The sequence below is a fragment of the Siphateles boraxobius genome, unplaced genomic scaffold (assembly GCF_051911475.1).
Source record: "Siphateles boraxobius isolate OS27281-9 unplaced genomic scaffold, OSU_SipBor_1 47, whole genome shotgun sequence".
In the NCBI taxonomy this organism is placed as follows: Eukaryota; Metazoa; Chordata; class Actinopteri; order Cypriniformes; family Leuciscidae; genus Siphateles; species Siphateles boraxobius.
This window is the reverse complement of record NW_027509108.1, coordinates 385,813-412,726: the sequence shown is the minus strand read 5'-3', so window position 1 is coordinate 412,726 and position 26,914 is coordinate 385,813. Positions and strand designations below refer to the sequence as shown.

The window sequence follows — 26,914 nt, the reverse complement described above, 5'->3', positions numbered from 1 at the left end:
TGTGCATAAACTTTGTAAAATCCTTCATATTTTCTGGTAGTCAGAACTTTAGGCTTTATCTGTAAAATCACAGTGATACCATTAATTACCAATAATAATTAATGATACCAATAATTAAAAAAAATCACCCAAATAAATACTGTTGACAGTAAAAGAGATCAAGTTTTCTTTCAGCTTTTTTGAAATAGCAAATGTATTTTAAAGACACAGCTATAGCAGCCAAAGAAAGACTAATGTTCTAAAGTCTAGGGTCAACTCAGATTTTATGAATGACCTTTAAAATATTGTGGCATCAGTATTATAACATCTGAAATTAAAAAAAAAAAAATTATTAAAAAAAAATTGAGCTGGTATTGTTTTAGGAGTATAGAGACATCAAGATTCAACATATGATTCTCAACAATGGTGACAATCAACAAAGCCTTTTTGTGACTTTATAGTAGTTCATAGGGCTGGACGATATATCGCACGATATTGTTATGCGCATCTCGTCAGTAAAGCCGGTTCCTTGATTAGTAGTAAATCACCTTCACCTGCTTTCAGATGGAGCGGCATTTACTACACAGCACAAACTCCAGTGTTAAATTAACACTCAAGAGTGTTAAAGTTAATGAGATAATAAAGTGATTAATTTAGTGATGTTTGAGCATTATTGAAGACACCTGATGTTAACAAGCAGAATCACTGAAGGAGAAATTCACAAATTGTAAGCCACCGTTATGACGATAAGTGTTTGCTTTAGTTGGGCTCTTAACCTTTATACAATCACTTTAAATGTGTTTGTCTGCTGTTATTTTTTATGACAGTCAAATGAACAAAAAAAAGTGTGATCTTATAGTGTTGGTTATGTTCTGGCAACATCATGCTGTGATCTGAAAAATGAATCTTATTGAGATAGTTTGGATTAACTTTTTGGCAATAACTTCTTTGAATCTACAGCATATATGAATGTAGGTATGTTTCTTGTAATCCAAAATATTTAATGAACATTGTTCTGATCAAAACACTTTTAAATAAATTTAATTAAGAAACACAGACATCAATAATCAGCCTGAGAATCTCAACAATGGTGACAATAATGAAGCATGTTGCAGTGGCTGCCACCAATCACAACTCATTAATGGCTCCCATCATGCATTGCGATATGAATAAATTATGATCTGAATTTTCTATGTAATTTACTTTTCCTAATTGAATATTCTGTTCGTCACCATTGTTGAGATGCATAGACTGAATCTTGAAGTCTGTGTGTGCCTATAAGATGATTTTTTTTTTAGAAACAACTTTCAAGAAATCCTTTTTATTATAGCTAAAATTCTGGATATTTATTCAGAATCACAATTATGCTATAACCAACAACATAAATCATAATCATAAAGTTCAAATGATGATTGTCATAATATAACCAACACCATCAGATCACTTTTTTCTTTGTTCATCTGGCAGTTCTAACTCAGATACAATAGCCAAACAAAATTTAAAGTTAATAATATAAGGGTCAACAGCCCAACTAAAGCAACCAATGATCGCCATAACGGTGGCTTACAATTTTAGATTTTCTCCTTCAGTGATTCTGCTTTAGGTGTGTTCAATAATGCTCAATCATCACTCAATTAATCACTTAATTATCACATTAACTTTAACAATCTTGAGTGTGGACTCATTAGGGCTGGGCGATATATCGCACGATATTGTTATGCGCATCTTGTCAGTAAAGCCGGTTCCTTGATTAGTAGTAAATCACCTTCACCTGCTTTCAGATGGAGCGGCATTTACTACACAGCACAAACTCCAGTGTTAAATTAACACTCAATAGTGTTAAAGTTAATGAGATAATTAAGTGATTAATTTAGTGACGTTTGAGCATTATTGAAGACACCTGATGTTAAGTTCTCGCAGCTGGCTGCGTTCTTCATCAACTCACGAGCAGAGTGATCCACCGCTAAGAGTTGTACACTTAACAAGCAGAATCACTGAAGGAGAAAATCTAAAATTGTAAGCCACCGTTATGGCGATAAGTGTTTGCTTTAGTTGGGCTCTTAACCTTTATACATTCACTTTAAATTTGTTTGTCTGCCGTTATTTATTCATAACAGTCAAATGAAAAAAAAAGTGTGATCTTATAGTGTTTGATGTGTTCTGGCATAATCATGCTGTGATCTAAAAATGATTTTGATTGCGGTATTTTCGTTTAACTTGTTGGTACAAACTTTTTGATTCTACAGCTTATATGTATATAGATACGTTTCTTATAATCAAAAATATTTAATAAACATTGTTCTGATCAAAACACTTTCAAATACATTTATTTAGAAATACAGTCATCAATAATCAGCCTGTGAATCTCAACAATGGTGACAATAATAAAGCATGTTGCAGTGGCTGCCACCAATCACAACTCATTAATGGCTCCCATCATGCATTGCGATATGAATAAATTATGATCTGAATTTTCTATGTAATTTACTTTTCCTATTTGAATATTCTGCTCGTCACCATTGTTGAGATGTATAGACTGAATCTTGAAGTCTGTGAGTGCCTATAGGCAACATTTTTTTTTTTAGAAACAACTTTCAAGAAATCCTTTTTATGATAGCTAAAATTCTGGATATGTATTCAGAATCACAGTTGTGCTGTAACCAACAACATAAATCAAAATCATAAAGGTCAAATGATGTTTGTCATAATATGACCATCACCATCAGATCACTTTTTCTTTGTTCATCTGGCAGTCCTAACTCAGATACAACAGCCAAACAAAAACTAAAGTTAATAATATAAGGGTCAAGAGCCCAACTAAAGCAACCAATGATCGCCATAACGGTGGCTTACAATTTTAGATTTTCTCCAGTGATTCTGCTTTAGGTGTGTTCAATAATGCTCAATCATCACTCAATTAATCACTTAATTATCTCATTAACTTTAACACTCTTGAGTGTGGACTCATATACACTCCCAGGAGTGTTAATTTAACACTGGAGTTCTTGCTGTGTACAAAGAGCCGTAGTTAACTGACAAGCTGAGCCATATCGCATTAATTATCGCTGGCGATACGTCCGCGATATTGATGCGATATGGCTCAGCTTGTCAGTGAACTACGGCTCTTTGTAGTAAATGCCGCTCCATCTGATTTATTACTAATCAAGGAACCGGCTTTACTGACGAGATGCGCATAAAAATATCGTGCGATATATCGCCCAGCCCTAATATGATCTGTCTGTATGATCATGTCAAATCATTTTTTGTATAATAACTTCATAAAATCTGAGTATCACAGCACTGCAGGATCTTCTATAGCAGTATTGGCATGCAAAAATTAAACTAATATTTAATGATTTAATCAGGTAATACACTTCAGGTGACATTAATCAACAGGCAAAAACACAACTAATATTAATAATTGATCAAGAGCTTTTGAGTGTTTATTAGATTACTACATTAACAAATATGTATCATAGACACACAGATAAAGCAGTAAGAGAAAAAGATCAATATATAAACTACAGGGTCAAGACCCCAACTAAAGCAAATACTGATCTCCATCATGGTGACATCAAACTTTATTATTTTCAATAAAACATCAACTTATAAACCTCTGTTAATTCTCAGTAAGAATGTTAGTATGAAAGAAATAAAGTCTGGATTGTAATAAGTGAGGATGCAGAGATCTTGAGAGATCTGTTAGTGTTTAATGTTCTGTAGGGATGTAAAGTGTTTCTGTATTGTCTGTTTTGTGTGTCACCATTGTGTTGAAGTGTAGAGCCTGTGCTTCAGTCCAGGATGAGCAAAAAACACTGATGTTATGCTGCATGTTGCTTTATTTAACAAACAGTAACTGTGTTTCAGTCCAGGATTAGCAGAAAAACGCTGATGTTATGCTGCGTGTTGTCTATTTAACTGACAGTAACTGTTTCAGTCCAGAATGAGTAGAGAAACACTGATGAAATGATGCATGTTGCTTTATTTAACAGACAGTAACTGTGTTGATGCAGTGACGTATAGTCACAGTAAATCATGCATGTAGTTAACTGCATGTTTTTTAGTAAAAAATTCAGGAAATGTATGTGAAATAACTGTGTTTCTGTTAAAAAGCTCAATGAAGATTTCTGTAGTAGTCTTTTGGCCTTATTTAAATTAGGATATTTTACATTCATTTTATGGTTTTTGTATGGCAGCCATTGCTGACAGTCATTGACTTTTTTATGGGATTTGTTTTTACAGTTAGGGTGTTTGATCGTAATAATTCAGATAATAGATGTAAAATAACAGTGTTTTTCTGTAAAACATTTAAGGAAAATATCTGTAAAAGTTTTTTGCACTTAATTTAAATTAGGATATTTTACTTTATTTTTACGGTTTTTGTTTGGCAGCCGTTGCTGACAGTCATTGGCCGCTTTTTTAAGATTTTATTTTTTACAGTGTAGTTGATGATTTACTGCAATCTTGTAAATTTACAGGCTTACTGGCAACCAAAATTGCCAGTAAGTTGCTGTAAATTCTATAGTATTTTTGTTTTTTACAGTGTGGCTGTGATAGGAACCAGCCAAGAGTGAGGAGTCAGGGTGACGGAGGGATGCTGAAAACTGTCAAGGAACATAAGTGAGTCGGCTATATATAGGCCTCCTCTCATGCTGACTGGACAGATCATTTGAACGTGTTTCTCCCGAAATTCGTTAATAAAACATCATAAATTTGAATGTTAAACAGCAAGCTCATTGGCTTCCAATTCCGCGGGAACCAATCATGTGTTCCATAAAGAGAATGATGAGTTACCAGTAACGTTAACTAAAAAGTGTTAGTTAGAAAAACTCTTGGATTTTACAGTGTGCTTCTGCGAGCTCACGTTCATCTGCCTCTGTTTACGAGAGCCACAACCACAACACTCAACCAACAACTGACGCATCACAGCAAAATCCCCAGTGTTAAATTAACACTGAAAAGTGTGAATTATATAAACTCTGAGCAGAGTGTTAAATGAACACTGAAGCAGTGTTAAAGTTAATGAGATAATTAAGTGAATAATTGAGTGACGATTGAGCATTATTGAAGACACCTGATGTTAACAAGCAGAATCTCTGAAGGAGAAAACCGTAATTTTAAGTCACCATTAAGGTGATCAGTGTTCGGTTTAGTTGGGCTCTTGAACCTTAAATCATTCATTTTAGATTTTGTTTGGCTGCTGTATGTGAGTTATAACAGCCAGATGAACAAATAGAAAAGGTGATCTGAAGGTGATGGTTGTGTTTTAACATAATCATTATTTCACAATCATTTGACCTGTATCACTGAACTCAGATAGAGCCTAATTTAATACAGAGTTAGGTTAACTTTATTAATTATAACAGCAGTGACATTGTACAGCATAATATTTTTAACATTTACAATGTAATCAATAATTTCTTAAAAGTTTCTCTTATACAATTTTTTACAAGACACACAGATATCAATAATCAGCCTGTGAATCTCAACAATGGTGACAATTATAAAGCATGTTGCAGTGCATTCTGGGTGCCACCAATCAAACTCATTCATGGCTCCCATCATGCATTGCTGCATGAATAAATAATGAGCTTATGTTCAGAGGTGATCTGTTTGTCACCATTGCTGAGATTTATACACTAATTCTTGATGTCTGTGTGTGCCTACAAAAAAAATTTTTAGGATTTTTTTTTTTTATTTGATCGTTTGGATTTCATTGAAAAGGCCAGAAATGGAATGAATGAAACCCATTCACTACATGGAAACCATGGACAAAACTGTCTGAGTCCCAGTTAGATAGACCAGGTCAAACCCATGTGGGCCCCACATGGCTGTGCTGGCTGGGCTGTGTTTTGACATGTTGTACATTGGACTACGTGTCTGGATTGTCCATTTAATAAAAGCTGCGTTTGGATCTCCAACCTTTTGAGTTCCAGAGCAGTCCATAACAGACAAACACTCAAGGCTGGGATCAAAGGCAAACAGGTAATCTAAAGGCAGTCAGAGAGTCGCTCAAAAATGCAGTGCAACAACATACAATACCTCACAATGAAATCGGCTTACATAGACAGGGCTAAACAAGGTAATGAGGAACAGCTTATGACAATCATGGTTGATTAGTCCGGGCAGTGGATTATGGGTAATGTAGTCCGAGATGGTGTGGCAATAGTCTGGGGTGGAGTACCCTCTGGTGGCTATCAAGGTCACTGACTCACTCAGTTAGTCAGTCAGTCAGTCACTCAATCACTCACTCTCTCAGTTAGTGACTCACTCAGTTAGTCAGTCAGTCACTCTGTCACTCAGTCACTCATTCACTCACTCAGTCGCTCACTCATCCACTCATTCACTCACTCACTCACTCAATCTGTCATTCAGTCACTCAGTTAGTCAGTCAGTCAGTCACTCAGTCACTCACTTACTCACTCATTCACTCACTCATTTACTCACTCTGTCACTCAGTTAGTCAGTCAGTCACTCACTCACTTAGTCCCTCACTCAGTCCGTCAGTCAGTCACTCACTCACTCACTTACTCACTTAGTCACTCACTCACTCAGTCCGTCAGTCAGTCAATCACTCACTCACTCACTCAGTCACTCACTCACTTAGTCACTCACTCACTCAGTCCGTCAGTCACTCACTCACTCACTCACTCAGTTAGTCAGACACTCACTCATTCACTCAATCTGTTACTCACTCACCCAGTTAGTTACTCACTCACTCAGTCACTCACTCATTCATTCACTCACTCATTCACTCACTCAGTCACTCACTCACTCACTCAGTCCGTCAGTCACTCACTCACTCAGTCACTCACTCATTCACTCACTCACTCACTCACTCACTCACTCAGTCCCTCACTCACTTACTCAGTTAGTTAGTCAGACACTCACTCATTCACTCAATCTATTACTCACTCACCCAGTTAGTTACTCACTCACTCAGTCACTCATTCATTCATTCACTCACTCATTCACTCACTCAGTCACTCACTCACTCTGTCACTCATTCTGTTACTCAGTCAGTCAGTCACTCACTCACTCAGTCACTCACTCAGTCACTCAGTCACTGTCACTCACTCAGTTAGTCAGTCAGTCACTCATTCATTCACTCACTCTGTCACTCTGTCACTCACTCACTCACTCACTCACACTTATTTAATGGCACAGATCATCACATTCATCAGGCCAGAAAAAGAACCTAATAGAGACAAAGTGTGTTACATTACCAGTTGAGATGGGTGCTGGTAAGACAGTTGTAGAGCTGCTGTTAATACTGCTAACGTCTGAAAGTTTGGATGAATAGTGATTAATGAACAGACACATATCACGAATGTGTAGAAATAACTCATTTAAATATTATTACCTGCACAGTATGCAAAATTGCAGTCAGTTGGACTAACCAGCTCATAGACATAATAATTTCCTGGACAGGCTTTGACTTTAATGGGGAAAGACCCGTAATAGCAGCAGTAATTGCTATAGTGACCGCAGACATCTCGAGTGACGACTCCATCCTCCAGCTTTGGGTGTCCACCACGTATCCACAGTGGGACAGTAGTGCTACAGCGATACTTCTCAACACAAGTGTCTGGGATTTGAACACTAAAGCCATAAAGGAAGAGACGGTACCAGCCACTCCAGGTGACAGAGACGTCACACATGGGGATGTAAGATTGTCTGTTATTGGCTCTCCACGCATTATCCAGCACATTGTAGTTGAAGCAGGGGTCAACAGGATGAGAATCTGTCATGAAAAATAATGTTTTTGAAAAAGGAAAAAAAATACATTGTTCTTATAAATAATTGTATTATGTTTTATTATTTAACTTGTGGTCTGAAATATATCTAGAAATGCATCTGAAGTCATGTACATCTATTTTTATTAAATATTAACAAAACATTCAAACTGGAGTTTGGTGGCTATTATTATATTATAGCCAAATACGTCATCCTTTAATTTTATCTACAGGCTATTCTAATTTGCTTCTGTACAATGACATATTGACGTTTTAAAAAACAGATGCTTTCAAATTTGCATTTTTTTTCTCTTTCAGCACAAGGATTAGAAATTTTGATGGCTCATTCTACACTTCAGAATCAGACTGGGAAATCCTGAATTTCAAAACCAGTTTGCCACATTCACATTTAAATAACATGTTTAAAATCAGTGGCCAATTCTGACACTACAGTAACTGCCCCATAAATGTTGTTATGTTATGCTAAATGTTTTTATGTTCAAACAGTGTTAAAAAGCTTATTTTTCAGGCTGGTTGTGTTAATGCGCATGTACAGTCCTAAGTGTGTGTCTCAAAACACTGTTTGTTTCTATGGCAACCGAAGTGTCTAACGGCAGCTGCAATAATGCAATGACTTTACGAATTGGCTTTATTTTAAAGGCGGGACTTATTTTTCCAACCTTTTTCCACATTGCAAATACTCCATTCATATTAATATGAGTGTGACATCTTGGTATAAGACTTTGTGTTTGCCAGAGCAATCGTGTGGTCAGGGGAACCCTAGTGATTTGGGGCCCTAAGCAAATTCCAGATATGGGGCCCCAACACACCAACTATGATCTCTTTTACTTTTCTTATTCTTATTGAACTCACCACTAGACAAAAACTCCAGAGTTTTGATTTGAATACAAATTGGATGAAAGTACACACGGATGAATGTGTGTATTTTTTTTCATCAATAACATATTGCAGAAAGAACATACGTTGAGCTTAAAATGTAAAAGAAGCCTAATTAGAGATAGTAAAGATCCATTTCCAAAAGAACAAACATAAAATAGCATTTGAAAAGTGTATTTGTGAAAATGAAAACATTAAACAACACACAACAAATCAAAAGTGATAGACATGCCCATACACACTGCCAAAATGCCAACAAATGACACAAGAAATCACAACACACTACCAATTGTGGTCGTCTCTTGTGCGACAGATATAACAGCCAAGTAAAGTGTTAAGACACCTGAGGGGAAAAATGAATACAAATGAATCAACAAGATAAAAACAGCATAACATTTAAAACATGAATCAGTTGGCATAACAAACACATAATAATTGATTTTTCCAGGCTTTCACCATGGGAATAGTTGACTCAGAAATTAATATTCTTTCATCATTTACTCATCCTCATGTCATCTCAAACTCCAGAACACAAAAAGAGATTTTTTTTTTTTTGTTAAGATAACCCATCTTTTCATAAATAAAATAATAAAATGTGGCTGAAGCTTGACGCCCTGGACTCTTCTGAAGGACCAGACTAAAATTGAATTACTCATAAATTACTTTCCTCCAATGATTTGAAACGGACTAGAAAAAATGTGTGGAGTTGACTATAAAAATACTACTTCCACTGCAGTTAACAAACAAACACCATTGGTTCATGCATGTGAGATCAATGCAGTATTGTTTACAGTCACACAACTTTTCTGTCCATTTCAGAGCACCAGAAGAGGAAGATTAATGAGCAGGAAACAACTTAAATGTTCAGTGTTTCTTACACAATGCACAATTTATATGACTTCAGAAAATTTAAAATATAATGTGCAAGTCATATGAACTCTAATTCTTTTATGATTTTGACATTTTACAGCTTGAGTAGCCCATATTAAATGGAAATGAGAAGAAATACAGCATGTTCCCAGGAGCTGTTATTGAATTAAGTAATTCAATTTTATTGGTTAACTTATTGCTATTGACTAAATAATGGACAATTGAAGATGGGTGTGTCATGACCAAAACCAAACGTCACATACACAACTTTATTTATTCCCAAAGATCTGAATGCTGACAGTCCTATTTGTATTAAAAAGCAAAAAGCAAAAAAAAAAAACAAAAAAAAAACACTGCTTACTTACTCAACATTACAGAGATGGTAGCTGGTGTTCTTGTAAAACCTGTCACGAAATACAGTTTCCTGGACTGTTATTTTGAGCTTGAGATAACTCCATTTATCATCTGACAGCAGTTCATGTTATAAAAGTTTTTGGGGCAATAGAAACTACTGTTTAAAGACAAGAAAAATACTTACTTTCATGAAAGGTGGAAGCCATTTGACAATCCGGTGTATTTCTGTTCATCCACAAACCAGTTCAGAGGAAGAGTCCCCTTTACAGTTTGAGAATAAAATAATTAGCCATTGCATTGACATGACTTAAAAAAAAAAGCTTTGTTTTCTTATTTCAAACACACATGAAAAACATTCCACAGCATTTATAAGTTTGCATATTACAAGAGTTAAGATTGAGGAGAGTTTTAAACACTTGTTGTCAAAGCATAATTCAATAAAGGAGGAAACAATGCTTGTAAAGAAAATAAGTGTTTTCATAGTGGGCAATTAACTATGAATATTGTATCAAATTATTGTATATGGATTATAATTATCTTACCTGATATTTGCTGATATACAGTGTTCCTCACCCAACACAACTGAAGGAAATATTTGTGTGTGTTGTAGTGTTTATAGAGGTTATCTGTTTATCATTCCAATGAGGAAATATGAGCACAATTTCACTTTTTCCTTCTCAAATTCAAATTCAATTTGTGCATAAAAACAGTCACATATCCAGTTCCTTGTCAGTGCATTTTCCTATAAACATAACTTTTGCATTCAAGCATGAATATTACACTGTAATATATAATATATATCAGGTACTGTATAATACCAGTTTTTTTCTGTTTTAACTCAAGGACTGTGATGGTTGCTATAAACATTGACAGCTGCTGGTATAATTGAACATTAGTTGTTTGTTTTTTTCTCAGCTCAACACGACCAGTCATCATGACTAATCCCAACAGTAACTTCCTCATTGAGATGGACATTTCAAGTCTCATTCATCCCTCAGATTCTGATTATTGACTCATATAAAAAAAAAAAAAAAAAAAAAAAAAAAAATATATATATATATATATATATATATATATATATATACAGAAAATGTGCATATACAGTTCTATGGGTTATTTATGTTACATTTAAATACAAAAATTCTGTGGAAGATGGGTGAATTTAATATTTCATATTTATAGGGTATTCCTCTCAAATTAGAGTCAGTCTATGGAGCTTTTTTCTTTTGAGGAATATGAAAAATCATGTTTTAAAACACAATATATTATTGTTTATTTTTTTATTAAGGTATTTTGTAACATGAAAATACATTACAATAATATAGGAAAGCCTTTATGTGACCTAAACCAAAGCAAAATCCAATCTACTAATTTACTTGTTTTGATAAATTGAAAGTGAATCTGTTTTGTCATATGGCTTTTTTTTTCTTGTTTTGTTTTTTTGAGACCTTAGCTGTTCAGTAAATAATTGTTCTAGTTTAGTTTTATATGTAAATCTCTACACCCAAAACACCTCTGGCCCTCTCAACAAACAAAAAAAATTGAAAACTTAACTAGGATTCCATACAATGTAAATACATTTCCCTTACCATGCACACATTCACTCACATTTTTTAAATTTGCCAACATTTAACAGAAAAAATAGTTTCATTATTTTGAGGAATCTAAAATTATGCGTTTCACCCTCCACCACGAAAATCCTGCATGTTTAAATAAAACAGTGTCAAACTGACACTAGGTGACGCTCTTGATTGCCCAAATAACCTGCACCAATTCAGAATAGGCCAATGATATCGGCAAGCAAAATTTGCATAGCTGGCCACACCCAGGACATACGGGTAGGCCTATTTCACAAGTTCACACTTAAATATAATTAGATAGGGTAAAGGTTTGCGTATTTGGCGTGCTGTCCGGGGGAAGGGCTCCGAACTCGGAATTTGGCCCGGACCCAGAGTGTTCCCCTAAAAAGCTAATGAGCAAAGGACAGCCGCCAGACTAAAATTTTCTTTACCATTAGTGAGGCTGTCGCTCCTTAGGCTGGAGGTTTTGCTGCAATTTAATCCATGAGGAGAAAAAATTCATCATCGGACGGGAAGAGCTTGATTTTGGACATGTTGGAAACTTAGGGTGGGGCCTAATGCTGATAAATTGTCAATGAACAGAGGTAAGTCTGCTATCTATAGACCTCTCACTGTTAACTGAGTTGATTAACTGAATGGATTCCTCTCGTGTTAAATTGGTTAATTATCTGAACGTGCTCCTCCTGAACTTTGTTAATAAAACATCATAAAAGAGGCCAATGTGGCATTGCTCATTCTGCTTTGTTCTTCGGACCCAAACACCTGCGTCTCCTCAGATAGAAGCAAATTTTCCATTCTTCTCCTTCACACTGCTGAACCATACAGCACATATCAGCGGTCTCTCTCCCTTCTCAGCACAGATAAGTGATAGCAGAGATAACTGTGTGAGTTAACAACATACCTTTCCGTGTATGATATCCTGGGTGCGGTCGCTTCATGGCCTTGATCTGTGTCTTTAGTGTTTGGGGTCATGATCACGCTGAAACATCGTTTGTGGTTGGTTCATGTTCACATGAGAATATGGTCATGAGCACGTTGCGATCGCAGCTCTTGTTCTTTTTCAAGAGAACAAGAGCAACCTCAACTGCTTCGCACCCTGGTCCTTCTACCTCCAGGTATGTGATCTCTGCAACGTGAGCTGAGGACGAGCAAAGAGATGTGATGGAGGAGTTTCGATCATCTCCCAAGGTGGCCTTTTCAGCCGACACTGTCAAAGAATTTGGTCAGCAGTTCTTAACAGTAAAAAAGCAGATGGAGGCCATCAAACATATCCTGCCTTGGCTCGGTTTGGGTCCCATCTATGTCCTTACGAGGCAGCAACCCTGCGAAGGCTAGTCTAATCTAGTCACAAGAGCCTGGACCGGCAGCCAGACCCAACGTTCCACTCGCAGAAAGGTGGTACCGCCAGCCCGTCAACAGGCCACTAAGAACCCCCAGAGGGCGACCCAGAGACGGAGGAGAAGCCGCTGACAAGCTCACCCCCTCTCCTGGAGAGAAGAGGGGAGCAATTTTTTCCATTGACCAGATGCCACCAGCAGACGGCTTCCATGTGGTCTGTAAAAGAGCAATTTCTGACTTATTTGGGGTACAGACGCACAGTGTTCATATCGGTCATGTTTGATGTCGAACAGGGGTCGTGGTACAACTTTGAACTGCTGCTGAGGGGTTGAGACACTGTCTCGTCTCCTGAGAACTAACCTAAATAAGCAGTGCCACGCTGGCCTCTTTTATACTCATATGTGCAGGGCTTTGCTCCCCAATTTCATTGGCCTTTTCAGGATACATTAGAATTTATTGTGGCTCTCAAGAGCGACCCCTAGTGTCGGTTCAAAACAACATCTCCGTTCCCTCCATCAAGGAACGTGGGTTAATACAGTAATTTTTCAGCTTTACACCAATAGCAATTATTTGTTCAACTTAAATTAAATAATTTTATTTACATTGAATCAACATTGAAACAATATAAAATCAATCTTGCTTTATGTAGAGCAGGATTAAATATATATATATATATATATATATATATATATATATATATAGAGAGAGAGAGAGAGAGAGAGAGAGAGAGAGAGAGAGAGAGAGAGAGAGAGAGAGAGATATACAGGTCCTTCTCAAAAAATTAGCATATTGTGATAAAGTTCATTATTTTCCATAATGTAATGATAAAAATTAAACTTTCATATATTTTAGATTCAGTGCACAGCAACTGAAATATTTCAGGTCTTTTATTGTTTTAATACTGATGATTTTGTCATACAGCTCATGAAAACCCAAAATTCCTATCTCAAAAAATTAGCATATTTCATCTGACCAATAAAATAAGTGTTTTTAATACAAAAAAGTCAACCTTCAAATAATTATGTTCAGTTATTCACTCAATACTTGGCCGGGAATCCTTTTGCAGAAATGACTGCTTCAATGAGGCGTGGCATGGAGGCAATCAGCCTGTGGCACTGCTGAGGTGTTATGGAGGCCCAGGATGCTTCGATAGCGGCCTTAAGCTCATCCAGAGTATTGGGTCTTGCGTCTCTAAACTTTCTCTTCACAATATCCCACAGATTCTCTATGGGGTTCAGGTCAGGAGAGTTGGCAGGCCAATTGAGCACAGTAATACCATGGTCAGTAGACCATTTACCAGTGGTTTTGGCACTGTGAGCAGGTGCCAGGTCGTGCTGAAAAATGAAATCTTCATCTCCATAAAGCTTTTCAGCAGATGGAAGCATGAAGTGCTCCAAAATCTCCTGATAGCTAGCTGCATTGACCCTGCCCTTGATAAAACACAGTGGACCAACACCAGCAGCTGACATGGCACCCCAGACCATCACTGACTGTGGGTACTTGACACTGGACTTCTGGCATTTTGGCATTTCCTTCTCCCCAGTCTTCCTCCAGACTCTGGCACCTTGATTTCCGAATGACATGCAAAATTTGCTTACATCCGAAAAAAGTACTTTGGACCACTGAGCAACAGTCCAGTGCTGCTTCTCTGTAGCCCAGGTCAGGCGCTTCTGCTGCTGTTTCTGGTTCAAAAGTGGCTTGACCTGGGGAATGCGGCACCTGTAGCCCATTTCCTGCACACGCCTGTGCACGGTGGCTCTGGATGTTTCTACTCCAGACTCAGTCCACTGCTTCCGCAGGTCCCCCAAGGTCTGGAATCGGTCCTTCTCCACAATCTTCCTCAGGGTCCGGTCACCTCTTCTCGTTGTGCAGCGTTTTTTGCCACACTTTTTCCTTCCCACAGACTTCCCACTGAGGTGCCTTGATACAGCACTCTGGGAACAGCCTATTTGTTCAGAAATTTCTTTGTGTCTTACCCTCTTGCTTGAGGGTGTCAATGATGGCCTTCTGGACAGCAGTCAGGTCGGCAGTCTTACCCATGATTGCGGTTTTGAGTAATGAAACAGGCTGGGAGTTTTTAAAAGCCTCAGGAATCTTTTGCAGGTGTTTAGAGTTCATTAGTTGATTCAGATGATTAGGTTAATAGCTCCTTTAGAGACCCTTTTCATGATATGCTAATTTTTTGAGATAGGAATTTTGGGTTTTCATGAGCTGTATGCCAAAATCATCAGTATAAAAACAATAAAGTACCTGAAATATTTCAGTTGGTGTGCAATGAACCTAAAATATATGAACGTTTAATTTTTATCATTACATTATGGAAAATAATGAACTTTATCACAATATGCTAATTTTTTGAGAAGGACCTGTATATTAGGGCTGTCAAAATAACGCGTTAATTTCGATTAATTAATCTGAGAAGAAATAACGCGTTAAAAAAAATAACGCAGATTAATCCATTCCGTTTTGACCTTTGCGGAGCCGTTCTAGCATTCATGTAAAAAGAAGGAGGGAGACAAGAACACGCTGCTTGGATCATTGTTTGGAACATTTACTTATAACAAACGGAGTTCGTCAAACTCTAAAGTACCACATCAATGCAAAGCATCCAGGAGTGTGTGCGTGAGTCGGTGAGTGTGTCTGAGAGAAAGCGCGCTTGTGTGTGTGTTGTAACTTTTCACGCGCTCTCACGTCACACAACCATTTTCTCACGCACAGAAAAATCGCGCACCAAAGAGAGGACACGGAAACAGACAAGACAGAGCACGTTACTTATGATATTAAAAAAATCTCAGCACTCAGATTCTGTTAATTTTACGAAAATCAAACAATACCGTTTTGGCGCTTGTAAATGTGACATGACAGATCCCTATAGCGGCACGTGAACCGATCATCTCTAGCTAATAGTAAATAAACACGAATGACCAATGTTGAAAGATACAGTAGGGCAGCCTAAAACTTATCGAAATGTATATTCCTCGATCAATCAGTGTTTTTCAACCGCGAAAAGAGGTCAATAAAACAGCTGGAGAACAATTATGTCACATAAATTTAGCCCTAAGTTACCTCAGGAAAGCCATTTCATGACCATATAGCATGTTATAGTTGGCTATAAAAAAGAGCTATAGAGAGTATTTTTCAAAATTTATGTAGCCTACTACTATATTACGTATGTATTCTATTTTTACTTATATCAAAGTTGTTATTTGTAATAAACACGCATTATATTTAATTTGAGCTATTTTTAACCTTACAGTTTTTTTACAGTCGCTAGGACACATTTCTCAATACTTAGGTCACTTTTTCAAAACTCTTCAACAGTTCTCCAAACCAACTTTCAGCTCTGCACAGCAGTTCATTTCACTTTCAAAATGCACTAAAACTACCATATCACTTCATACATGTCTCAAATCAACATATTCTTCCATCACACTAGCAAAGGTTGACAGACAACAAACACACTTTGTCACCCACAAAACAATGACCTAAAAAACACTAACAACAGGTAGCATTATACAATGTTTTCTTCTGTAAAACAAGCACACCTCTCTACTGTTTAGAATTCACTGCAATATATTTTACTGGAATGAATCAGACATGATGCATTATGCTTCAATATATTTTGTCTTTTTTTTTTTTTACAGACTAATTACAAAATACAAGAATTTGTATTCACCATTCACCGATACAGATACAATAGGAATCAGATGTGGTTGGTCCAATTGTCTAATTGCATCAACAATATTGCATCAAATCACAATAATTAAATTAAATTGAAATCGTGAAATTTGTGTCAAGCAATAATAATAAAAACGTAGCTTAGCAGAAATTGTACGATGTAAACATTGTAAGATTGTGTATGCGATTAATTTAGATTAATTAATTACAGAGTATGTAATTAATTAGATTAAAATTTTTAATCGATTGACAGCCCTAATATATATATATATATATATATATATATTATTTTTTTATTATTATTTTTTTAAATAGAGTTGTATGTCTTATTTATATTTGTATATTGTCTGTGATGTATTTTATGGTGAAGAGACAATTTTCCACAAAGTGGGTAATAAAGTAAAATCATGTCCTTTTTGACTTCTTTCAATCAGAGGCCACGAAGGGCTGAAATTAAGATGGTAAAAAATCTACTACAAGAACAGCTTTGCCATCTTCACTTATTACAAACCAGTTTGACTTTATTTCTGTCAGTTCTCATTATGTCTTATTGAAAATGTTTTGTTTAAAGTCCACATTATGGTGATCAGTGTTTGCTTTATTTGGCCACTTGACCCTTGGCTTTTCGACATTAGCTTTTGCTGCTGTAACTGTGTGTTAATAAGGCATATTTGCTATGGGAAAAAAACCAAGAGAAAATATGATCAGATGATTTCGGGTAATTGTTGAACTAGTGGCCTGAATCTCTGATCTCATCCATGGTCTAATTTTTTTAATGTAAGGCAATGTTGGTAATTTTTACTTTTGATTATAGTTGGCCTGTGATTCTACAGCATGAGATCCAGAAGTGTTATGGTAACTAGTTATTATAAAGAAATTAAAATATTTACAGAATATATTGAGCTTAATCAGACACACAGACATGAAGAATCAGCACATCATATTTTTCTTGGCTTTACTTGCTATAACAAAAGTGCTTTATAATCACAGTTACAGCAGCCAAAGTAAAACTAACATTGTATGGTCAGGGGGCAAGAGATCAACTAAAGCAACATTGATCACCATAATGGTGACTTCAAAAGAAACAATAAACAAACTGGTCAGTAAAAATTTAAGAAGGTAATGTTTTTTTCGGTGTTTTGATTTGAGTTTTAAAAATTATTTGGGGGTTAATGCCTTTTTGGTTCAAAACCATGTTAATTTCAGCCCTGCATACACAGCAAAATCCCCAGTGTACATATGTACACTCTTGGTGCACATATAGGTCCAACTACAGGGTGTTAAAAATGAACACTGAAGCAGTGTTGAAGTTAATGAGATAATTAAGTGATGATTGGCCATTAGTGGTGACACCTGGTGCCTGTACCATGAAGGTAGCTGAACAAACTCGGGGTTACAGGATTAGTTTTGAGTTGACAAAACCGAACCGATGCAATCAGGCTTTATTGGTACCATGACGCAGCTCATCAACTTTCTCTGTCAACTCAGGCTTTGATCTTAACTTATGATTAATCCACGAGCGAGCACATAAAAGAGTGACGTCGGCACTGAACAACCAATCGCGTTCGAAATGGATAGAGCGAGAGCTATATATTTTTCCGCGCAGGAGCAAGAGATAATTATTCAAAAATATGAAGAATATAAAAGTGTTTTTCAAGCACGCAGTAACACTGTATCTGCTGCCAAAGCAAGAGAAGATTCTTGGAGGAAGATTGCTGATTGCGTTAATGCGTAAGTTAAACAATTAATGTAAAATGATGTAATCATATTAAAAATGTATTAAATGCTAAAATAAACATGTGTGTATTCGTGTTTGTAGCAATGTTCAGGGAAGAAGGAGGCGGGAACCGGCGAACAATCAAAATAAACTTTATTTAAAATAAAACAAACAAACTAAAATACCGCCAGCAGCCCCTCGCGGACGACTGCTGGCTTACCCAAAATAAAACATAACGGCCAGCAGCCCCTCGCGGACGACTGCTGGCTAAAATAAAACACAAATACAAAAACCAGAACAACTAAAATCAGGCCTGTTCCTCTCTCCATCATTAATGTCGTCGCTCCCCCTTTATGCTTCCGCTCCTCCGTGAGAGATGCGAGACCGGTGTGCTATACAGGTGTTGCTCATTAGCAATCGCACCACCGGCCTCGCGCCGTTCTCTCACGTCCCTCGGCCGTCCTGTTCGCCACATACCCCCATCGCCCCTCACAGGCCGGGGGGCACCCACGAGCCTGTGCCTACTCCCCCCCGGCGGCGGCGATCCCTGGTGGGTATGGACCGACAAGCCGAGGGAAACGGAGACGGAAGCATGAGGAGCGACAGATCGAGAGAGGGGAGAGAGGAAAAAAAAAAAAAAAAACATGGTCCGGTTCCCACAACGCGCTGCCATCATGGTCCTCCACCAGCTGGGCGATCTCCTCCGCGGTGCCTGGCGGTGACGCTGGGTAGCCCTCGGTGGACGGCTCGACACTCCTCCGCCGCCCGGTGGACGGCGACGGCTCCTTGGGATCTAGGGCAGACGGCAGGAGTCCCCCGCTCCCTGCTCCTCCCCTTTGCTGGTGGACGGCAGCAGGCTCCGGCCCACGGCGAGCGGCGGCGACTCCCCCGCTCCCTCCCGGACGGCAGCCGCCCCTCCAACTCCCAGGCGGCCGGCAGCGAGCTCGGCCGTCCCCCCGGCAACTCACTCCAGCGCACCGCCTCGAGCGTCCATGGCCGCGAGTCCCCCGCTCCCTGCTCCTCCCCTGCCCGGCGGATGGCAGCAGGCTCCGGCCCACGGCGAGTGGCGGCGACTCGCGCACCCGCTCGATGGCACCGCGGATTCCCCACAGCGGCGAGGACTCTCTGACAGCGCGTTCCTCCCTCTTCCCGGGTTTTCGGCACCAGTGTAGCAATGTTCAGGGAAGAAGGAGGCGGGAACCGGCGAACAATCAAAATAAACTTTATTTAAAATAAAACAAACAAACTAAAATACCGCCAGCAGCCCCTCGCGGACGACTGCTGGCTTACCCAAAATAAAACATAACGGCCAGCAGCCCCTCGCGGACGACTGCTGGCTAAAATAAAACACAAATACAAAAACCAGAACAACTAAAATCAGGCCTGTTCCTCTCTCCATCATTAATGTCGTCGCTCCCCCTTTATGCTTCCGCTCCTCCGTGAGAGATGCGAGACCGGTGTGCTATACAGGTGTTGCTCATTAGCAATCGCACCACCGGCCTCGCGCCGTTCTCTCACGTCCCTCGGCCGTGCTGTTCGCCACAGTGTTGATATACATGCATGCATGCATACTGTACATATGTGTGTGTAGATGTATGTAAAATGTGAATGTATAGGCTATTCCTAAGAAAGATTGATATTCATATATTTTTAGATTCAACCCCAACTCCAAACGTTCTTGGCAGCAGATCAAGACAAAATATAAAAATATAATTCAAAGTGGTGAGTATTTACCACAACCTTTTATTATTTTTGTGAACATTTATTCATAAAAACTTGTTTGCAGCAAACAGAAAAAAATGTGAAATCTGGAAAACTGGGGGTGGGCCACCTCCTCAAAATTACACTGTGGCCGAGGAGTTGGCGCTGAGTAATAATAAGGGACGGCCGATTATGGATGGCATTGCAAGTGCTGTACAGTCTGACCCTGGTGCTGGCTCCTCGAAGCAAGTGACACTGGGTATGTGTGTGCAATGCATTACTAATGTTTTAAAAAGGGTTACATTTGGCTGACTCTGTTCTGCAGTAGAGGGAAATACAGTGTCCCTGTTGAAGCCAGCACACATGCACACAGCCTCCCACACAGAGGTCAGTATATGCAGCAGACAGAACACCATGAACATAGCCTGCTTTATAACAGTTATGCTTTATATTTGCCTTTTATTTATTAGGGTGAACCAAATGATGAAGACACTCTGTCTGTGTGTTCTGAGACAGTTGCTGAGGTGAATGCACTGGGCTTTTTATTACGGCACACATTTGAATGTCATAATTAAGTGACTGGCCCTTACACATCTCTTTTATTGTAGGATTTTTCACAACCTGCCCCAGAAACTGAAGCCTCTACCTCAATGGGCTACAGAAGGAATGTGAACAAGGTAATGCTTTAAACCCTTGACATAAATTACAGTCAGTCCTATGTTTGTAGATAGTCATGCCACTTTTTGTGATTTGATCAACCTCCAGAAAACTTGTAATGATCATGTTTGTGGTGGAATTGTTTCAGGTGGAAACAGACTCAGTCAGGGCCCTTTATAAAAGGAGCCTAGAACTAGACTGTGAGCTAAAGGAGCTAGACTGTGAGCTGAGGAGGCTCCAAATTAAAAAAATTAAATTGGAGATCAAACAGCTGGAAAAAACAGATCTCCGTATGTGAACTTTTTTTTAAACAAGTAACGCTTTAGTATGAACACTATGAATGTCTATTAATGTAATTTTCTTGCTCTCTTTCTTTCTCCCTAGCCACATGACCAATAAAACAGTTTGAGTCCTATCTGCAGTGTCAGTGTGCTTTTATTAAGTAAAATATTGTGTTGTGATCGCATCTCTGACAGCTGCCCCAGCTGGGTGGTCAAGTGTGATGGGGTCAATTTCATCAGGGAGAAGCTGGTTTTGTGGTGGTTCTCGCTCCTTTCTGATAGTGGCTATATTATGCAGAATGGCACATGCAGCCACTATCTGTGATGCCCGCTCTGGTGACACTCTTAAAAGCCTAAGACAGTTGAAACATGCCTTTAGGATGCCAAAGGTCATCTCGATCTTGACCCTGGTTTTACTGAGGGCCACATCGAAGCGGTTTTGTGGCCCTGTCTGGGGGTCAGGATAGGGCGTTAGCAAAAACCTCTGGCATGCATAACCTCTATCTCCTACCAACAGGCCATCAAAAAGCCCTGTCATAGAACAGAAAAGGGGAAACATTTGTAAGTTTTGCCATTAAAATAAAAAATGTAAAGTGTACTGTACCAAATTTAACTTGCCTTCCTCAAAGCGCTGACACAAAATAGACTCACGGAAAATGCGTGAGTCATGCACTGAGCCAGGCTATTTGGAATCCAAGCTTGTGATCATGCATTCATGATCACAAGTCATCTGCAGATGAAATGTACAGTAAATCATTGTCCTATCTGTTAGTTACTATTTATTTAAAGATTGATCTCAATGCAAATAAAAATAATTTCACATAGGGTATAGTAGCCCTACCTGAACATTAAGGCTGTGAAAGGACTTTCTGTTCACATAATCTGCCTCATGTTCTCCTAGAGCTGTGGAGATTGCAACATGTGTGCAGTCTATTGCTCCTATGACTCTAGGGAATCCTATCATAGGAATTAAACATATATATTTAAAACATTTCTTAACAGGTAGCTACTGCAGACTATTGTATAATAGATTTCTAAGTGTGAATTTTTTTTTTTTTTGAAGAAAAAAAAAATTTGTGTGAAAGGCTACATTTGTTCATGTGATGTCACCCTATCAATATATCTTACCGGCAATTTTATAAAAGCCCTCTTTTATGGACATGGCGGATAAATGTCCAGGGAACACAATGAAGCTATTTATGTATCCCTGCAGAGCGAGGACCACCTTGCGAATTGTTCGACAGACCGTGTTTTTCCCTAGATTCTCTGCATCACCGACCGCATACAAGTATGTACCACTTGCAAAAAACCGCAACGCAATACATACCATTTGCGGTACAGTAAGTGCATGGCTTCGACGAGTCACATTTGTTATGTGCGGCTCAAGAAGTTCGCAAAGATAAGACATTCCTTCCGCGGAAAATCTGTATCTTTCATACAAGTAAATATCAGGAAAGTCAAAGGGATTTTGTCTGTCCCTAAAAACTCTTTCTCTACGAAGTGCTCGTCTAACAATTTGCGCGGAGATGTCCACGGAATTTGGGAGAAAAGGTGAAGCCATTGCAACAGAGAACAGACGCTGGGAATCAGTTACGTCACCTATATGTTTCTTTGCTCACAGCTGATTGGTCAAACTTCAGTCTGAGCTCTCGAATCCAGAACTTAACCTGCCCTGGAGCAGGCTAGCCGTGCAGCGTAAGATACCATGGCAACAAACACCGATTAAAGCCGAGCTGCTTTCATAGTACCTAAAACCCAGAGTTGGCGGAAACTAAGCTGAAACATAGCTGGCTAGCCACCTAAACCGGCTTCATGGTACAGGCCCCTGATGTTAATAAGAAGAATCGTTGAAGGAAAGAGAAACAACAAGAACAGAAAAAAGAGAAACACAAGAAATACTGACTTCGAGCCATTACACATTATTGTACTTATTATTACCAGTGTCATACATCTACACACATTCTTATTTATATTGAACAGAAGTTTAGATGGTAATGCTTTATGGAATGTTTTGTTTCATGTCACCATTATGGCGATCAGTGTTTGCTTTAGTTGGGCTCTGGACTCTTTGCTTTTTAACATTAGTTTTTCTCTGGCTGCTTCAACTCTGTGTTTATAAAGCACATGTGTTACTGCAAGAGAAACCATGACATGTCTGTGTATCCCGAAACCATTGTAAGCTTAATTTGATCATACAGACCCTGTTGCTATCGTTTTACGATCAAGTTAGGCTTAAAATGCTTTTGGGAAACACAGCCCAGGTCATGATGGTTATGTTTAAATTATGAAATTACAATCCTGTAGTGTCCTGATTCACTCAACCAGCATTATAAACTGATTATATAAAGGTGCTATTCATTACAATAGCTAATTCCAGCAGTGCTTTTATAATCTGAATGTTTTAAAATCCCACACAGATATCAAGAATCTACATATGAATCTCAACAATGGTGACAATCACACGAAAGATTCATATTGCAGTGCATGATGGGAGCCACCAATCAAAATGCATCCATTGCTCCCATCATGCATTGCAGTATGAATAAATTATACAGCTGAAATGTCCTCTAATTTTCATTGTTTTTCCTGTTTGCATGTTTTTTTTTTTGCTATTGTTTTGTTATTACTTTAATAGCTTGTTTTGTGATGTTCAGAGTTGATCTGTGTGTCACTAGTTTGTTTATTGTCACCATTGTTGTGATTCATATGCTGATTCTTGATGTTTGTGTGTCTAAACACAAGAGCTCCAGTGCACAAAGATTTTTCAAAATTGTTCATATTGCTGTTGGATCTCAAACTGTAGAATCTCAGGGCTACAATCACCAATACTAAAACATGACATCAATCATATAGTCAAAGATTTAGACTCTGAATGACGTCAGTGAATCAGGTTAATATTAGTAGTGGGAAGTTCGGATCATTTTACTGACTTGGATCTTTGAGTCTCGTTCAGCAAAAAGAACGAATCTTTTTTCGAGTCATTTTGTTCATTTCAGCATAATATAATTAAAATGGCATGTTAAATATCCCAACACATCTAGTACTTACGAAAATGTTGATTACATTTGTAAAAAGAATAAAAATAAACTATAGGGTAATGCAGCCAAAGCCAAATTATAAGAAACCGAAATGTTTTATTAATTGATTAGTTGTTGGGTCTTAAGTTCAGGCTATTGCGGTCTGATTCTGTTGGTTAAACTCACCTCCTGATCCGAGATGTTCTTTCCTTTGCAACTTCATATTTATCAGGTTAGTTCTCTTCTCGTGTCTCGAGACATTAGCTGTCGACTCGCCAGTGTCTGACTCGGATCTGTCTGGGCCGACCGTGCCGTGTGTGTGATGCAGCAGGGCCGGAAAGAGAAATGATTAGTTCATCTTTCGAGTCTCGAGTTCGGGTTCGACCGGGTCCGAGTCTTTCGTTCTTCCTGTCAGTCCATAGAGACTATGCTGTCAGTAGCGGAAAGAGAAATGATTAGTTCATCTCTCGAGTCTCGAGTTCGGGTTCGAGTCTTTCGTTCTTCCTGTCAGTCCATAGAGGCTATGCTGTCAGTACCGGACAGAGAAATGATTAGTTCATTTTCTTCGAGTCTCGAGTTTGGGTTTTAAATCCTTCGTTCTTTTGTCACTTGACCGCTGGTATCTCGCATCAAATACAACATTATATTCGTATTATTGACTGCGTCTGAATGTATATTGTTTTATATTTAGGAATTAAAATACAAAATATGTGCAAAACATTATCTGTAAAATAAAAGTTCCATCTTATATTGTCCCTGTCCTTCTCTTTTCTAAATGTTTCTTGTGCACCTGTGGTATGTTTTATTATATATTATACATTAATTAAGTACTATTATATTTAATACCTTAACTATGTGCTTGTTTGTAAAAAGGTTGTAAATTAGTAGGCTATTCAATACTTTGACAAGTCACGTGACAAAAGAACGAAGGACTCAACCCGAAGACTCGAAAAAATGAACTAATCATTTCTCTTTCCGGTACTGACAGCATAGCCTCTATTGGACTGACAGGAAGAACGAAAGACTCGGACCCGGCCGAACCCGAACTCGAGACTCGAAAGATGAACTAATCAATTCTCTTTCCGGTACTGACAGCATAGTCTCTATGGACTGACAGGAAGAACGAAAGACTCGGACCCGTCCCGAATCTGAAGACTAGAGAGAGATGAACTAATCATTTCTGTTTCCAGTACAGATTCAGAACCCATATGTTGCGCAATGCGCATGCGCGGTCAACACAAAATGAACAAATAACTCTCTGAGACAACTCGGTAGTCCCGAGTCATATTAAAGATTCGTTCAAAATGAACGAATCGTTCATGAACGACACATCACTAGTTAATATGTGATGATAATGTCATCATCACAACATATTTTTAATAAGTTTTCTCGTGCAATAACAAATGTGCTTTGTAAACACAATGTTGGAGCAGCCAGAGAAAAACTAACAATAAAAAATTATAAGGTTCAAGAGCCCAACTAAAAAAAAACACTGACCACCATATTGGTGGCTTGAAATTAAAAATTCCATAAAACATTGCCGTCTAAACTTCGGTTGATTCTCAATAACTTTTGTAGATGTATGACAGAAATAAAGTCACACTGGTAATAATAAGTACAATAATGTGTAAAGGCTCGAAAGTCAGTAGTTCTTGTGTTATCTTTTTTTCAGTTCTTGTTTCTCTTTCCTTCAATGATTCTGCTTATTAACATCAGGTGTCACCACTAATGGCCTATCATCACTTAATTAATCACTTAATTATCTCATTAACTTCAACACTGCTTTGGTGTTCATTTTTAACACCCTGTAGTTGGACCTATATGTTCACCAGAGTGTTCATTTAACACTGGGGATTTTGCTGTGCACGCGCCTGTGCCGTCCATTCATCATTTAGCCTACACACAGACACGCAATTCATATTTAAACAGTCTTTTTGCGGTTTACACAGACACTATTCAATATCGCGATTAGAACAAAGCACTTTGATGTGTTCATGTGAAAATAACATTTACTAACGTAGGTGCGAGTGTGAATGAACGGCACAGACACGCGCTGTATAACTGTAGTAAACAAAGCGCACGCGCCTGTGCCGTTCATTCATCATTTAGCCTACACACAGACACGCAATTCATATTTGAACAGTCTTTTTGCGGTTTACACAGACACTATTCAATATCGCGATTAGAACAAAGCACTTAAGAATAAATGACTTACTACATCACACAGCAAAATCCCCAGTGTTAAATTAACACTCCTCAGTGTACATATGTGTCCACACTACAGAGTGTTAAAATCAACACTGAAGCAGTGTTAAAGTTAATTAGATAACTAAGTGATTAATTAAGTGATGATTGGCCATTAGTGGTGACACCTGATGACAATAAGCAGAATCAATTAAGGAAATAGAAACACAAGAACTACAAATGACTTTGAGCCATTACACATTATTGCACTTATTATTAACTAGTTTGACTTTATTTCTGTCATACATCTACAAAAGTTCTTGAGATTCAACTGAAGTTTAGACGGTTATGTTTTATGGAATTTTTCATAAGTCACCATTATGGTGGTGGTCAGTGTTTGCTTTAGTTGGGCTCTTAACCCTTTTCATTTTATGATGTTAGTTTTTCTCTGATTGTTCCAGCATCATGTTTATGTAGTACATTTGTTACTACAAGAGAAAACATGACCTCTTCACAATGTGTTTTGATGATGACCTGTTACTGATGTCATTCAGAGTTCTAATCTTTGCTTGCTGTCTCATTTTAATTTTGAAAATATTTTGTGCACAGAAGCACTTGTGTTTAGACATACAGACATCAAGATGGTGACAATAAACAAACTAGTGACAAACAGATGAACTCTGAACATCACAAAACAAGTTACTTAAGTCAAAACAAAACAATAGCAAAATAAAAGCAAACAGAAAAAAAAACAATGAAAATTACAGGACAATTCAGCTGCATCATTTATTCATGCTGCAATGCATGATGTGAGCCATGGATGTGTTTTGATTGGTGGCTCCCATCATGCACTGCAACATGAAGCATTTGTGTGATTGTCACCATTGTTGAGATTCTTATGTAGATTCTTGATGTCTGTGTGTGA

The 26,914-nt window shown here is 38.1% G+C and overlaps 1 long non-coding RNA gene across 1 annotated transcript; it reads left to right on the top strand.

The window, feature by feature from the left end:
* Positions 1–20,234: 20,234 nt before the first annotated feature.
* On the top strand, positions 20,235–20,922 carry LOC143710518 (uncharacterized). Its single transcript, XR_013194577.1, has 4 exons — positions 20,235–20,374; positions 20,459–20,527; positions 20,656–20,797; positions 20,892–20,922. It is a non-coding gene; the product is annotated as an uncharacterized LOC143710518 (long non-coding RNA).
* Positions 20,923–26,914: the final 5,992 nt, after the last annotated feature.